This window comes from Lathamus discolor, chromosome 4 (assembly GCF_037157495.1).
Source record: "Lathamus discolor isolate bLatDis1 chromosome 4, bLatDis1.hap1, whole genome shotgun sequence".
In the NCBI taxonomy this organism is placed as follows: Eukaryota; Metazoa; Chordata; class Aves; order Psittaciformes; family Psittacidae; genus Lathamus; species Lathamus discolor.
This window is the reverse complement of record NC_088887.1, coordinates 98465067-98481420: the sequence shown is the minus strand read 5'-3', so window position 1 is coordinate 98481420 and position 16354 is coordinate 98465067. Positions and strand designations below refer to the sequence as shown.

The following is a 16354-nucleotide window of genomic DNA, read 5'->3' as shown; positions in this document are numbered from 1 at the left end:
ATATAGAGCTAGACATCTGCAAATAATGACAGTGGTTAGAGAAAACAAACAACAAGGATTATATCCTTAATTTCTTTAAAGTAAATAATAATTTCTTTAAATAAATAGATTAAAAGTTTTTTGGGTAACTCTTCAAACTGACCTGTATTTCCTAGATCTCAATCAACTATAACATAATGTTACCTATAAAAATGGTGAAGACCTTCAAGAATGGAACTAAGTACATACAAGAAACAATGGATTCCAGTCCTGCAAATGAATGCCTGTACCCACAGAATGAAAGGTTTTGACCAGTTATTCATTCTTTCTCATTTCGCTTTGACCAGATATTCATTCTTTCTCATTTTGAGCACACAGACATAAGGAAAATCAGAAGGAAGAAATATTACTGAGCTTTGTTCCCTTGCTACCACACTATGAAAATTGTGGTACCATAATAATTACGTGAGCTCAAGTCATAAAAATAATAATACATGCCAGCATTCAAATGAATTAACTAGGTTCAAAGAAATGTTGAAACAAGTGTTGCAGAACAAGCATCTTCTATCAACACAAACCACAAAACTGCCACCTACCCATACCACCCGACCTGAAAAATGGTCACCTGTTGTATGTGGAAGGAACAGGAATGTACTTAGGCAAAAAAGTGAAACATCTGATGAGAAGGATACAAGGAAAGAGCGGAACTTAATGTTCTCCTCACTTCTTCACTGCTGCTATATTAAGCTTCTTCCCTGATCCTTCAAAGCCTATTTTGAAGCTTACTTTCTTAAATATGTAAAAGGAGAAGCATCCAAAATATACCATGCATATTACCAGAGCACCAATGATCTGCATCCTCTCTTTAGGGATATAAAGCAATTTTTAGCTTTTATGAAAAACAGACAGATACCTGACGATCTTTTTAACTTCTTTGGCAGTTCCAGACTTATCAGTTTGCTGTGCAGAGGCATAGCTTGAGAGCACAAGTATTGCGAGTAGAAAGGTTTTATCATTTTTATTTTTGTTCCTGTCTCCTGCAATGCAACCTGAAATTCAGTGCACTATTCACTTTGTCAGCTTCCACTTTACTTCATCACATTGCTTACAAGAAGAACGGAACTCATGGACAGGGGTAGAACAGTTGATGTCATCTACCTGGACTTGTGCAAAGCGCTCGACAATGTCCCACACCACATCCTTGTCTCTACATTGGAGAGACATCAATTTGATGGATGGACCACTCGGTGGATAAAGAACTGGCTGGATGGCCACACACAAAGAGTTGTGATCAGTGGCTCAATGTCCGGCTGGAGACCAGTAACGAGTGGTGTCCCTCAGGGATCGGTGTTGGGACTAGTCTTGTACAACATCTTTGTCGCTGACATGGACAGTGGGATTGAGTGTGCCCTCAGCAAGCTTGCAGATGACACCAAGCTGTGTGGTTCGGTTGATATGCTGGAGGGAAGGGACGCCATCCAGAGGGACCCTGACATGCTTGTAAGGTGGGCTGATGCCAACCTTATGAAGTTTAACCACGACAAATGCAAGGTCCTACACCTGGGTTGGAGCAATCCCAGGCACAGCTCCAGGTTGGGCAAAGAAGAGATTCAGAGCAGCCCTGCGGATAAGGACTTAGGGCTGTTGGTCGATGAGAAAATGAACATGAGCCAGCTGCAGTGTGCGCTCACAGCCCAGAAAGCTAACTGTATCCTGGTCTGCATCAAAAAGAGCGTGACCAGCAGGTCGAAGGAGGTGATCCTGCCCCTCTACTCTGCTCTTGTGAGACGTCACTTGGAGTATTGTGTGCAGTTCTGGTGTCCTCAACATAAAAAGGACATGGAACTGTTGGAACAAGTCCAGAGAAGGGCCACGAAGATGATCAGGGGACTGGAGCATCTCCCGTATGACGATAGGCTGAGAAAGTCGGGGCTGTTCAGCCTGGAGAAGAGAAGACTGTGTGGAGACCTCACAGCAGCCTTCCAGTATCTGAAGGAGGCCTATAGGGATGCTGGGGAGGGACTCTTCGTCAGGGACTGTAGTGACAGGACAAGGGGTAATGGGTTAAAACTTAAACAGGGGAAGTTTAGATTAGATATAGGGAGGAAGTTCTTTCCTGTTAGGGTGGTGAGGCACTGGAATGGGTTGCCCAGGGAAGTTGTGAATGCTCCATCCCTGGTAGTGTTCAAGGCCAGGTTGGACGTAGCCTTGGGTGAGATGGTTTAGTGTGAGGTGTCCCTGCCCATGGCGGGGGGGTTGGAACTCGATGATCTTGAGGTCCTTTCCAACCCTAACTATTCTATGATTCTAAGAAGTTGGTTTCATTATTTTATCCTCTGCCAAGACAACAGCAATAGCCTGTGAGTGCAGTAACTGAGAACAGCCCTGCTGATACAAACAGCAGTGTTGATTAAACTGATCATCTCAACCAAAATTATTCAGTTCTGAGTTACCATACAATAGCAATGCTTGCTCTGCTCTGCTTCATCTTACCAGGCTTTGGTGGCAGTTAGATGCAGCATTAACTCAGCTTCTACTTTCCTTCACTTCTGCTATTAAACTAAAGCATTCCCTATTTGAATCAATGTTATTACTGTTTCAATGGGGGGAAAGCTTTTCAATGTTCTTCTGTTTTAGTGCTTTAATCCTCTACTGTTTTCTGTTTATTATGAGAGCATTTGTTTACTAACATGGCATTAGAAAACAATTGCCACTGGTTCTCTCTCCTGCTGCCTTCCAAGCTATGTTTATTATCAGATATCAGAGGACTGCAATATTATAACATTTTCATCCATGCAGGGTATCTTCATATTTTACAGCTCAATTGCAAAGAAAACCTTCCCTTTTTTTAAACCAGACTTTTCTGCAGTGACAGATTAAGGGAGTGGAACATCTCCCTTATGAGGAGAGGCTGAGGGAGCTGGGTCTCTTTAGCTTGCAAAAGAGGAGACTGAGGGGTGACCTCATCAATGTTTACAAATATGTGAAGGGTAGGTGTCAGGATGATGGAGCTAGGCTTTTTTCAGTGATATCCAGTGATAGGACAAGGGGCAATGGGTGTAAACTGGAGCATAGGAAGTTCCACGTTAACATCAGGAAGAACTTCTTTACTGTAAGAGTGACAGAGCACTGGAACAGGCTGCCCAGGGGGGTTGTGGAGTCTCCTACACTGGAGATATTCAAGGCCCGCCTGGACAAGTTCCTGTGTGATGTACTGTAGGTTACCCTGCTCTTGCAGGGGGGTTGGACTAGATGATCTTTTTAGGTCCCTTCCAACCCTTGGGATTCTGTGATTCTGTGATTCTGTGATTCTGTGACACTGCCACATTCATACTGCTCTTGCTTCCTCCTTTAAAGGGGAATGAACATCAAGATCCAGAAGAGTGAACTTTAGGCCTATAGGCTGTAGACAACCCACCATGGTGCTGGATGGCACAGGGAGAAGAGAGTGACACCTCATCTTTGTGATCCTTCTCAAGTGATACATACATCAAAAACTGAGAACACAAAAATGTTACTTCTTCTCCAGCTATTGAAACTGCAGCCTGCCATCTTAGAATCGTATAAAGGTGTGGGCTGGAAGCGACCTTCTAAAGGTCATCTAGTCCACCCTCCCTGCATTGAGCATCTTCAGCTAGTCCAGGTTGCCCAGAACTACATCCAGCCCGACCTTGAATGTCTCCAGGAACAGGCACATCTGCCACCTCTATGGGCAACCTTAACTCCACCTTCATGCCTGCTGTCATTTATCTTCTTATTGAATAAAAGGAATTGTTGACACAACATTTGACTGACCCTTGAAAAATACTAGTGCCTTAAAGAAGTGGAACAGCAACTAGATTGACCCTGCTCCTATAACTGAGATTAATGTGACAGTAAAATGTTCTTCTAATTATTTTTTTATTACTATCCTTTGTTCTCAAGGGCCTTAACTCTATTAATCTGATGAAGGACAAAACAAAAACCCTGTAAATGATAACAGACAAATGCCTTCCTGTCTTCCTCAGGACCATGTGTTACAGGATACACTACACATGCAACAAAGGAAGTCAATTATTTGTTACTGTCTAGTTTAAGATCATTTCAACACTGGCATCTATTGTTTCTTCCTAAATAATAATGATTAAAAACCCCACAATATAGTCACAGAATAAACCAGAGGAATAAAAACTATACTTAGCAGAAAAAGGGGAAGTTTGCTACTATAGTTTACTGATAAGAGGCATCATTAATAGCAAATCTGAATGTCTTCAAGAAACAACGCTGGCATGGAATCTGACATACAGAATGCTCACTACAGTTTTTAACTAGGGGCAGCAATTTATTTTTTTTTTTTATCCCCAAATACCAGACTTTCCTGATCAAATGGGAAGAAGAGAAGAGACTGGGAAAACAGTAGGCATGTATCTTGTTTCTGTCACAGTTCATAAACTTTCTGGAAAAAAAATTTTGCAAATGCTTTCTTGGCCTCATTATTTAGGGAAAAATACAGAAACTGAAATTTTACATCACTTCTGAAAGTATTTTTAAAATCTAGACGTTTGTTGGCAAACCTTTACATACTGCAATTTTTTTTCACTCTACACTTCCCAAATCACTAAGCTACGCATCCCCCTTGCTTCATTAATTTGAAGAATAACGCTTCAGGGTTATTCATAACAATGAAGTTACTGATACAGAAACTGAAATGAAAAGAAAGATGGACTTTGCTGGTGTTTTAAGTAGTTTTTATTAATTTGCTTATAGTGCCTAACACAAACAAGATCTAATGAATTAATGAATCTATGGTAGCAGAAATTTGTTTCCTGGTTGTCAAGACAGCATAGGTACTTTTCACCTAAGGTGAAAAACAGGTAATGCAAATATTAACTAAGGGCCCATACACTGGAGTGAGCTTTTTGTTTTAAATGAAATATACTATTCATTCATTATTTGTGACATCAAGGCATTTTCAAACTACATCTGGTTTTGCTTCATCTTTTTCTGCCAAGAATAAGCGTTAAAACTCCAAAATAAAGTAACAGAACACAAAAAAATAAGCCAGCCAGCTTAGAAAAATATTAGATAGAATCCTGATCTCTAAAAGTGTCAGCACAATTCTGGTGTAATGACATGGCTTTTGTATGAGAAATGTTACTATGTTGGAAACTAGACAGGAACTACACAAAATAAGCACTTCCTTAGCTGGGAGGGAACAATAAAAAGCAAAAACTTCAGACTGGTAAATTAGCATTTAACAGAAGACTCCAAGCCTTGTTTAAGTGACTGATACACTACATGGTCAGGGTCCACACTATCATCATACCAGTAAATAACTGACCCCATCCTCAGGGCAAAAGCTTTCAATTCCTATAGAGCTCTGATGTTTTCTACCACTGCTGATACGACTTTTCTGACCTCATGCTTTACAGGCAGATTACCAACTGCCACTATAAATATATGCCTAAGTATAAACCACTGCTACTGCAGAACCCAAAATAGCATTGTCAAAATAACCAGAATAATGTTAGAAGTCATATAGTTATGCTTCTTTCAGTAGTTACTAAGGTTCTCCAATTTTTGTTCCTTACAGTTAACACATTAAATATAAGTTATAAATATTTTAAGTAAAAATGTCAGACTTTAATGGAAGAGCTAAACAATTTAAGCCTTTAAGTCAGAACATTCATTAAATAAATATACATATATACTATTACGTCACAAATTTTTGCCAAGAAATCTAACGAAAGCAGATTATCAAAAAGCAGTGATTTACAATTTTCAGATCAGAGAAAAATTCACTATACATTCATACTTCTAAAGCACTAACCTAAATAGACAAAAGTTGAAATTATGCAAGTTAGAATTTACCCACTATTGAGCAGGAAATTTTGTACATACATATCTGTGTGTGCATATAGATGTATAAAGGAAGTATCTGTATCTGAATTGGAGTCCAGAAAGCAAATTACACGGTAAAAAAGCCACCCAAACAACCTCAGCTCCAGCCCACCAAGTTCCTATTTTTGTAATCTTCAGCACTTACTGAATAAAAGACAGGAATTATTTTGAAGAAGCTATTTTCATTTGTATTAACATACTATTCAAGGTATTCAAATGAGATGTCTGAATTGTATTTGACAAAGGACTGAAGCAATTCACTGTAAGAGACTAAAAAATAGTAAGTTCAGCCCTAATTTCATGGGAGAATGTTAGGAAATACAGAGACATCTATACACGAATGATACAACTGCATGGAGCTTTGCCTTTATACTATAAGTTACCCATATTTTTATTAAGCTTTTAGGAAGCCTGTATTTCCATATTAGCTAGGTATATTTTCACCGAAGCCACAAACTGATGGCACTATATCTCAGACAAGTTTTGAAGTATCTACTTAAGCCCACCTCTGACCTTTGGCAACACTATATGGTATCCATACTTGCCTTGGTAAAGGAGGCAAGTGATCTATTATCAATGTCACTGTGCTTATCACCATGAAACAGTCAATGCTCTCTAGGAAGTAATTATTTCATTCTAGCCTTTACCCATTTTTCTCCCATTAAATGGTAGGAAAATGCATCATTCTGTAGACAAATGCTACATATTAGTCATGAAGACACTGTAATGCAATTAGAAAGTGGTATATCTTTTAAAATTTGCCCTACAACTTGTCATTACCTTGCATAACAGCATACCTTGTCTCAACTACTTGCCCTCTCTACCTGCCAATATCAATGAATAATGTCCTGAATGTATTTTTACTGTACAGCTTTTACTACAGTCAGCAATTTCTACCGACAATAACGCTACATGAACAAAAAAGAGTCAGCAGAGACCTCCACTGACTCTGGCATCAAATGCATTCTGGTTTTTACATGGCAGTTATGCCACAAAGAATGCATGGCATTTCTTCACTAAGAGACATTTTTATTTAAGTTATTTAGAAAACAGAAGAACATGTAAGAGAAGACAAAAATGCCCTAGAAAGTTAAAACAATTCTACTTCCATATAAGAAAAAAAAATAGTAGTGCATGGACTCAAGGTTTTTCATTCTGAAACTGCCACTTCTAACAGACTGAGAAAAAAGTAGCTCCGATGCTGACTCCCAAGAAAGTTACAGTACCGCAATAACATGAAACAATAACATTTAGACACTGATCAACATTACTGAGTCTAGATGTATGACTGATGACTCAAAACATGTAGAAAGTGCATCTATCCCAGGCAGCTGGGCATAAAAAAAAAAATGTACAGATACTGCAAGAATAATATTTTGAACAGAGTCTGAAGACACTGCTGTTTCACATACTTGCTAAGCACTACTTTTTGGAGCACTGTTAGCATACTTTCCTTTTCCATCTGCTTCCATTGTTAAGAATTAACATCAAATATCTCCACCTCAAAGCCACAGACAAAATGTAGCAAAATTCACAGTGATCATTTATTTTTGTACCGGTTTTTCTTATCATTGCTATGATTTAACATGTTAAAAAATTCTCCTTTACCACTGTGTAGATGAGTTCTCAAATTCTTCCCCATTCAACATCTTGGCATTACAGTACATGTAATACGCAGGCAAGTGAAAGATCTAACACTAGTGATACATGACACTGTCTTCTCTGTGTCACTGATGGTCACAATAAACACAGTTTCTTACTCGTCAAACTTACAACTGTAATAACCACCATACATACTCACCACGATTATCAAGGAGACCTAAATGTGGTGTTTAGAGGAAAGAAATAAAGCAGGACAGAAGGAAACCAAGAGGCTGACAGCAGCATGTCATACAGCCTGGCAGAGCTGTCACCACTAGAGGGGGTCCTGATCTCACAGACTTGCCCAACACCCTGTAAGGGTGTTTCTCCAACTGCTTTCTTCTTTTAAGGTATGAAAACGGCAGAAATAGGAAAGTACACTTTACAAACACACACATCCCAGCACTCCTCTGAACCTACTGCCCAACGCGTTTTTCAAAATTTGACAAGTGAGGCAACTGATTTGCAGCCATAACTGCAGGAAGCAAATGTATACACTCAGTATTTTTCTCCAACCTTCCTTCAGATGATGTAAGAATCTCATGTATCCTTGAGCTCTCCATAGTACAGCAATAGCACCATTTGGCCTATATCAAACACAAGTGGAATTAAAAGCTAACTCATTCCACCTCAACAACTTCATCTACTTTATTCCATCCATCACTCCATCACAGAATACACCGCTTTATTTTTCATAGTGCCCCATAACCTCCCAGTAAAGCACAGCCAAGCAAAGAAATGTGCATTCTACATTTCTTCTCAGGTAGTGCACTAACCAGCCTGAAGCAAGCCAAGAGCATAAGTTAGAACTCCCAGCTACCAAAACTTTGAGCAAATGTCAGTTCAGGGGCTTTTGCTTCCTCTGGGTAAAATAAGGGTGGGTGAAGGAGGGAGCAAAAAGGTAGCATGTTCTCATGATAAGCTCCATGGCACACTCCAATTACAAGGAGACAAAGGAAATTTCTCTGCAGGAAATGGTCGAAACAATAATACAAGCCTGGAAAAATAAAGAGAAGGTTGATACAAGAGTATGCCTCGTTACTACACCTGACTTTAGGTGGCAACGTAATGCATCTAAATTTCTCCTTTATTTTCTATTTCTTCTTCTTTATGGCAACACCACTTCGGCATTAAGACTGGCAGAAAAAAAATGGGTCCTGAAGGGACTCTGTTTACATACTGAAGATGAGCCTGGTGTGGAAGTGCATGAGAGTTCTTAAAAATTATACTGTAAACCAATAGTATTCTTCCTGCAGATCTCCATGTAAGTACAAGCAGATTTGAGACTGTGGTGGGTTGATCTTGGTGCCCATACAGGTGCTCTATCATCCCCCTTTCAGTAAGACAGGGGGAGTTAACACAACAAAAAAGCTCATGGGCAGCGGTAAGGACAGGGAGCTCACTCATCAGCTATTGACAGGCAACACAGGCTCAACTTGGGAAAATTAATTTATTGGCAATTAAAAAGAGAGTAGGATATTGAGAAATAGCAACAAAACTAAACCCATCTTCCCCCATTCCCCTTTTCCCAGCCTCACCTTCACTCAATGACTGTCCTGCTTCCTCCCCCAGCCTCACCTCCACTACTGGCACAGAGGAACGGAAGTTGTGCTCATTCAGTAAGTGCTCTATCGCTGCCACTCCTTCCTCACACTCTTCCCCTGCTCCAACATGGGTCCCTGCCATGGGCTAGTCTTTCACAAACTTCTATATGGGTCCTTCCTATGGGCTGCAGTTCTTTCAGAACTGCTCCAGAATGAGTCCTTCCCATGGGGTGCAGTGCTTCCAGAACAGACTGCTTCAGTGGGGGTCCCTCACAAGGGTCACAGGTCCTGCCAGAAAACTGCTCCAGCATGAGTTCCTCTCCACAGACCACAGTTCCTGCCAGGAATGTGATCTGTAGCGTGAGGTCTCTACAGGATGCAGCTTCCTTCAGTGCACATCCATCTGCAACAGTGTGGGGTCTTCTACAGGCTGCAGAACAACAACCTGCTTCACCATGGTCTTCTTGACAGGCTGCAGGGTAATCTCTATTCCAGCAACTGGAGCACCTCCTCCCACCCTTTTGCACTGACCCTGACATCTGTAGAGATGTTTACCCCACATTTTTTACGCTACTTTCTCATGCAGCTGCATGCAAGAAAGCTTTTTTAACTTTTTCTTAACTATGTTATCACATCATCGCTGATGGGCTCTGCTTTTGGCCAGCGGCAGGTCTGCCTTGGAGCCGTCTGGAATTGACTCTGATATGGGAGCAGCTTCTGGTGTCTTCTCACAGAAGCCACCCCTTCAGCTCCTGTTACTAAAATCCTGCCACATAAACCCAATGCAGGCACCCAATTATTTGTATCACGAGATGGAAAAAAATATAAGGTAGAAAACACCTTCATCAACAGAATGACCTTTAATAACACGTGGTATGAAACCCAATTCATGGGCCATGAAGCATTCCTTCTCCCATGCCTTCTGCACAACAGGGAGGTTAGAAGACATTAATTTTCACTCCTTAATAAACCTATGGATTGTATCACTCCAGTATTGTACCACTCATCCTCAGCAGGACTTAAATACTCCAGGCGGTTTCTCAGACACAGTGGAAATAAGAAATGTTCACCAAACTCTAAAAACTTCAAAAACTGCTCTTCACTAGGTTGAGGGAGAACACCGGAGAAACCAAAACTGAAGTGTTCACATCATATACTATCCAGCTGAACACCTTTACTGTATCAAGCTATAATTCAGTTGTCTGCATGAACTGTTCAAACTGGCACATTAAATAAAATTTGATGGCAAGCATCCACCCATATGAAAGCAGGACCTTCCCTAGCACCTTTGGGAGGGAAAAAAAAACCCTAAAAGTATACCTTCATACTGAAAAGCCCTTAAGATTAGCTTCAGCCACCAAAGATGGTGTTCAGATGGAATGCGGGCTATAAGGGGCCTGCCAGGTATATTAGAGACTTCTCAGAGGACTGAAATTTGAATTATGAAATCCTTTCCTAAAAGAAGAATAGTGACCACAGTTTTCACCAAATTCAAAATAAAAGTTTAAAAAGGTGTAAATCGTAAATGTGTGTATATAAGCACACAGGCACACAACCTTATTTCCAGCAATCGACTTACTCCCATCTATCGGAGAACAGGGAAAGATGTGAAACAAAAACATGAATTACATTCTACCCCAAAGATGGTGGTGAACCACTCACTGCACAGACTTAGTTTCCTCTATTACGAATCTCTCATTTCAGCCACAAAGATCTTTCTTAAAGCTGTCTACTTTGGAAACCAACACCTTCCACTTCCACAGGGGAATCCCCCATGATGCAATGAAAACAGCCGTCTAAAACCTCTTCCAGCCCCCAGACAACACTACCAGAAGGAACAAGCTGAATGCAATGTCAAAGGTTTTTTTTTCCACTTCATTCTCTATTTTAATGGCATTATTATTTTTCCTCAGGCTGTGGAGTGAGGACACTATTTATGCTACGCATTATTTACCTCAGTGACCTGCTCAAAAAGGAGTTACCTCGCATTTACCATCTGGTATAAGTAGCACATAAACCAGTTTCTCTGAAGCAGCCCACTTGCCTTCATTATGGAGATGATTATTTTTCACACCTGAGAAACTAAAATACCAGATTTGTTAATTTTTAATTCATTTTTATAAGTGAACTGTCTCACATTCTATAAGAAAATGCTATGAACAGGGAAATGAAGAAAAGTTATTTGATCTTTGGGTATATCAAAGACATGTGGGCATAGACATGAAAAAGCTACCTGATGCTAATTTACGGTGACATGGAAAGCCAAGTATTACTCATCTAATCACTTCCCATTCTGGCTGCCCAACTCCCACAGATGCCACGGTTAATCTACCTTATCCACATTATTCATGCACATCTCCCACAATGGTTCTTGAAGTCAGCACAACATAATTGCAACAGTTTATCAACACAAATCTGTTTTGTGCCATCAAAGCTGACTTACAGTATTGAGCACATCTTTAAACAACGAACTAATTATATGGCCATTACACAGGAGGTACAACATTTGAAAGAAATACTTCAGACTTCCAAGCAAAACAGGAATCTGTGAAAACATTACTAGAGACTAAGGTACCAAGAAAGAAAAACCTGGAATAAACACATTAAATTGTAATAAATAACCAAAATTTGGATGGCTGTTCCCAAATATAGAAGGAAGAAGAACAAACAAACAAAAATAGAAAGGCTTCTTTGCAAAAGCAAAATAAGCACAGTACATACTGTTTCTATCCTTAAAAGACCCAAACAAACTGAAAACCACTTAGCTGGAGCCACTAGAACTACAGACCTATAAATTTTGTACCAAGATCTCTATCCTATGTAACGGTTCCCATGGCTCCTTCTTAGGTTTAAGACAACGTTTCTCAGCCTTTTAATTTTCTTTCCTTCAGAATCAAAGAACCTTGCCTTCTTTGGAGAAGGCAAAACCAAAACAGATTTCTCAGCCAGTATGCTGCTTGCTGGTCAGGGAGAGGCCATGTTTGACAGATAACATATGCAACTTATTTTTATTTTACTTGTTTTAACAAGTCACAGCTTCAATCAGGATTTTAATCTGACATCTTTATGAGAGATGTCAAATATATACACTGCAAAAAAACTGTGGCAGGAAGTAAAACACACACCCATACCCTCTACTTATAAACAATCCAGCGTCTGTGACTGGGCAGGCAGAAACCACTTGATATTTGCCATAATACTTGCTAGGGGACTTGGGTGGGAAGAAGCCAGTAGGCATCGATAGCACTTACGGGTCAGTCTGCAACCACAGGTAAACATCCGTGCCACTGGTATGTAACAACTGCGTGGTAATGCACGTTATGAAGGGACAAAAGAATGTTTCCTTCTGGTCTAATTTTCTTTAATTTTGTTTTATTTTTTGGTAAGGACAAAGCCTTCTGAGATGCACAAAGTGACTAATGCTCATGTATACAGTCTACTGAGTCTGGCCTACAATTCCTGCTCCTGGTGCAAATTCATTTCTACTTCCTTAATCATTGATTTTTCAGACTGCCTTTCAGGAAGCCGGATTTCCACATGCTAAGTGTTACAGTGATGTTTTTCCCTAAGAATCATTTCAGATTGAGTTCTCTGAGGTTTAATGCTGAAAAGCCTACAAGGGCTAATCTATTCAGGCCCAAACGAGACCCGTGCAGGTAGATAATAAATAAGGAGTTCTATGAAAAGCAGATGGACAGCATTATTTTCCTTTAGTTATCACAGCCTGATGAGTAGAAGAAAAGTGTAGGTTGCATCTATTAGATCTTAGATTTAAGAAGTCCAATAACTGCAGTGATATATATATATACACACACTCGTATTAAAATGAAACAGTTGGTGTTAAATTACCCTGTCAAAAGAAAAATAGTCTTTGCTATACAAGCTGTGAACCTGCTCAAATCAGTGACAAATAACAGTTTGATACACATACTACTGCAATCCAGGTCAGGTTTTGTGAAAAGAGGAATCAAGCCAAAAGCTTCAGAACAAGAACTTGGAGATTTGGAGAGTACATCTTCAACTGTGGGAGATCAAAGTGCAAAAGATTATGTTAAGTACTTCTTGGCTTGCCTTGCTTATCCAGCATATTCATTTAAAAAAAACCTTTACTACAAGACAAACTTCATTTTTAACAGTTTTCCACCAATAGGGATGCTGAACCTGCTAATCTTGTACTACCACTGCTATTACTCAATGGCTAAACTTCCACTCATATTGTGAAATCCAAGTCATCAATTCCAGGTTAGTTCAATTTTGAAGTAATTAACGCATTGCAAAACTCACTAATTACTGAGATTTTTAATTGAACCCCCTTAAATATTCTGACTTAACAACAAATATTATTCAACAGTATCCTCATCAAGTTCGTTATTATACGGGTAAAGTGGTCCATTGTTAATTTAGCCGATTTTGTCACCTTTCAGACAATATTAAAAATACTCCTAGTCAGGATTTTGACTCTTACCAAATGCATTGTCATGACTCAGTATTTGAGTGTCAAATACTGAGTGAGTCATGCCCAGTGAGAATAAGTTCTACCTTCTGAAAGAACTGTGGTTTTAATAGAAAAATTGCACAGCATTCTGCTGAGATTACAATTTCTTTTCTGCAAAAGAAAAGCAACAGTCTTATATTCTTACCAGTCTTATATTCTTACCTTCTCTCCCAATTCAGCCTCTTTTTACTCAAAAAAGGAAGAAAAAAAGTCCAAGAGTTCAGAACCACCTCTAAAATTTTCATTCAGACTTCTTCCAAAACTGGCTACTCTTTGCAACTGACAAGCATACTTCTCAGCTCGCATGCCTTCTCTCTCTTCCTCTTGAAAAATTTGGATAGGAAATTCATTGTTTTGGGAGGAAATCTTAGAGATGCACTAGCAAATATACAATTATAAATGCATCTTATTTCTGGGGAAAAAAGCCAACAAAGAAAGATTCTGATCATCCAGAAATGATGAATCATTTCAACAGGCAACACCTTCCCTGAAGAGATGGCATTACCACATACCCCGTGTGCTTCCTATGCTTACTTAATGGAAGTCTCAACTCTGAAGTTTGTTTATTCAAGATTGACACAGATAGCAGAAAATCAACTCTAACAAAAAGCTTCTAATGTGGCTCGTGCTGAGCCCTCTTGCCAGCACACCTGCAGATATCCTGACAGTGCTATTTGGAAGACTACATTATCACAAAGTTATATACAGGGTAAGATATTACACAACTGTTGCACGATAAATTACCAGTTGATCTGTTTTCTGTATACAACAGCATTTGATTTCATAGAAAGCTAATTTTAAACACTGACTGAGAACAGAAATATCTATTGTATAGCATGCTTTTTTAACAAATGGAAAAGGTTAAAGGGTTAGTAAAACCTTGTTAAAAGGTTAATTTATGGTTTTAAGGCAAGTATCTTAAGATTTTAAAATGCCCGAATGTTAGCAAGCTTAAGGTATATTCTGCCAAGGTCTGCTATATCATCTGAAGTCTTTTGACAGGAAAATTTGTAGATAATGAATTCACCTATAGCTCTCTCCAATGCCTTACACACAAGAGGCTTGTTTCTTATTCTGCAGCCTACTTTCTGTATCATCTGTCTATAGCAGCCCTCTATCTATATAACCACTCACAATATGTAAGGCTAAGGACAAAGACTGCCCTTTTAATAGTTCCTCCCCCTATTTTTTTCCTGTGATATATTCATGAGAGCAGTATCTTCTCCCAGACATTTTTCTGCAAAACTAAAAAACAAGCCAGATTCTACTAGTTTCCTCTTGTACAGTTTTCCTGACCATGCAAGGAGACCTTTTCTGCACCTGTTTCAGTCCTATCTTCCTTGACCACAAATGGGACGTAACTCTCTATAGGAGGATTAGGTTACACCACTGTCGCATGTAACACATTAAGGATTTCTAGACCCTGTTAAAACGCATCTTCTGATACAGCCTCAGGACAAAATCAGATGCTTAAGATTTGTCATAATGGCAGCTTGAACCATCTTTAAAAGTGTCATATCCAGGGTTTCTTCCTTCACAAGTGATGATGAACTCAACTTACAGCAGGCACCTCACTTTCTGACTCTTTAAATCTTTAGCTGCCTTTCTTCTGGACTGTTCTTCATAGAGCAACACTAAATCGACACTGTATGTTGTCATAAGTCTGTGTTCTCACCACAAAGAAATAAAAGTGATTAAGAAACACAAAAACAGCTGAAAAAATACCCCTGACATTAGAAAAGTTTGTTTCTATAACAAAGTTTCCTGTCTCAGAAATGTTACCTGAAATTAAAGAAGAAATCAGAGAAACAACCACCACCAAAAAAAAAAAAAAAAAAAAAAACAAAAAAACAAACAAGCTTTTGCTAACAAGAACTCTTTAAGCACCAGCAATTTATACTACACGCTCATAACAGTTAAATGCTATGTAAGCTTAAGCATATCTGGCATTACAACTCTCTATTTTATTTCCAAACAAAAAAGGTATGATGCTTTAGTAAACTAAGTCAATAACAAGACCACTTTTATCAATGGACTATTTGGAAACATATGCTTATTGCCGTTTGTTACCAAGTTTGCCCAGGTATACTTTTGGAAGCATCTAAAAATCTTGCCCACACGCTTCCCTCCCACTAATACATCAGCCATATCTTAAGCATGAACAAAAAAAAAATACCGCAGTTCTTTCTATTTCCCACAATCAAAGCTCTTCTTAGAGGTTAAATAAACCTCTAAAAAATGAGGTTGTTTAGGCTTATTTTAGGGTTTATTTTAGTGGTTAATGAAACTCTAAAAAGAAGTTTATTTAAACAAATGTCTTTTACAGCATATAAACTCTTGAAACAATTATGAAGAGATTGAACTTACTTTAATAAATTATGTGGGTATTACACTTGTGGAACAGTCTTCTGATGTGAAATGATATCAGTCATTTGTCAGCAACTCCCAGTCAATGTCAACAACTCTGAGGTACACACTAGCATTTTCATTTCATGTTGTGTTATTCCCAATGCAACAGAATGCACAGAAACCACCTCAACAGCTACAGAAAGTTCATTTGTTATCCCACTGTTCTCTTTTTACTAAGAAACAAGAAAAGCCTCTGCAAGGAGGCAATTTAAATTATGAGTCTAGACACTGCAGCCCCGTTTCAAGAACATCCAGAGGGATCTTGCCAGGCTTGAGAAACGGAACAGTGCAAACCTCATGAAATTCAACAAGGCCAAGTGCAATGTCCTGCACCTGCACCAGGGCAATCACAGTGTAAACTGTGTCTGGTTTAGGGGAAACCTGAACAAATTTAACAAGCAAACCA

The 16354-nt window shown here is 39.1% G+C and overlaps 1 protein-coding gene across 4 annotated transcripts in view; it reads right to left on the bottom strand.

Moving 5' to 3' along the window:
* Nucleotides 1–16354, bottom strand: part of LRCH1 (leucine rich repeats and calponin homology domain containing 1) — a 123939-nt gene that overhangs the window by 62486 nt on the left and 45099 nt on the right. The gene's annotated exons all lie outside the window — the stretch shown is intronic.